The 1,042-nt window shown below is 34.9% G+C and overlaps 1 long non-coding RNA gene across 1 annotated transcript in view; it reads right to left on the bottom strand.

The window, feature by feature from the left end:
• Positions 1–587: 587 nt before the first annotated feature.
• The window catches only part of LOC116546795, a 4,939-nt gene continuing 4,484 nt past the window's right edge, over positions 588–1,042 (bottom strand). Inside the window, exon 3 of the long non-coding RNA XR_004266838.1 lies at positions 588–802. This is a non-coding gene — a long non-coding RNA (uncharacterized LOC116546795). The remainder of the gene's footprint in view (positions 803–1,042) is intronic.

Genomic DNA, 1,042 nt, shown 5'->3' on the forward strand with positions numbered 1-1,042 from the left:
CTTTGAAGATGTCTTCTATTTAACACCACAGGAGGAAAGTAATTAAATTTAATAGAAGTTATTGCTTGTGAATGAAAACACACAGTATGGGAGCTAAATTAAATATACTGGGCAGGAGATGCAAAATTTTGTGCCAAATTTAACATGAACATGCAATTTCCTGTTAAAATGTGTTCTACGTTATTACTTTCAAGATTTTATTTCTGCACTAAGGGCAGTTTTAATCATTTCTTCCTACCAACCTCCTCCACCTCTTGCCACAATTTTATCAGACACTCCCTTCTGTAAATTGTTTTCTAAGCCATGAACTGATCTCAAACAGGGAAAGGTCTGAGTCTACCTAACATGGAGCCACTTGATGCCACTGGAAAACCTTACAAAATACCAACTAACAGCCTCAAGACAGAAAACAATTACACATTGCATAAAATTACCTAATAGGGTAAACTGCTCCACATTAATCACAAAACAGACATTTTCAGCTAAAACTGGTAATACTGCCTATGTAAAATAAATGTATCTAGCCCGAAGTGAATTGTTATGGTGAGAGGCACACAACGCCAGTGAGGAAAACTAAATAAATGCTACACAGAATCTTAGGGTTCCTACTACAAAAACCAGAATGCCCATTTAATTTATGCTTTATTTCTGAGGCATAGCTTACCAATTTGGCACCTTTTCCATAGTCGATCCATCTGACAATAACAAAATTCGTAGATTCTGCACAGTTGAAACCATGATTAAAGCCAGCATAGTAGCCATATGGGAAAGTGTGCATGAATTATCCAGCCTCCTGAGTTATCTGCAAGGTAGGAAACATATAACATTTTGTAGTAAGGAGACTTCCCAAATTATGAATATATTAAAATACATTTCTCATTTAAAAAAAGAAAAAAATGTCATATCAGAGCAATAAAAAAGTTTCACCAGATTCTTTACTTAATCCTTTAATAGTGCTTTTTCAGGAAACGTTTAAAACAGTTTCCTACATAGGATGTGGGTTGCTGGCCCTTGAATTCAATCAAACAATACATAATCAAAG

The sequence above is a fragment of the Sapajus apella genome, unplaced genomic scaffold (assembly GCF_009761245.1).
Source record: "Sapajus apella isolate SASKATOON/1434 unplaced genomic scaffold, GSC_monkey_1.0 scaffold1411, whole genome shotgun sequence".
Lineage (NCBI taxonomy): Eukaryota > Metazoa > Chordata > Mammalia > Primates > Cebidae > Sapajus > Sapajus apella.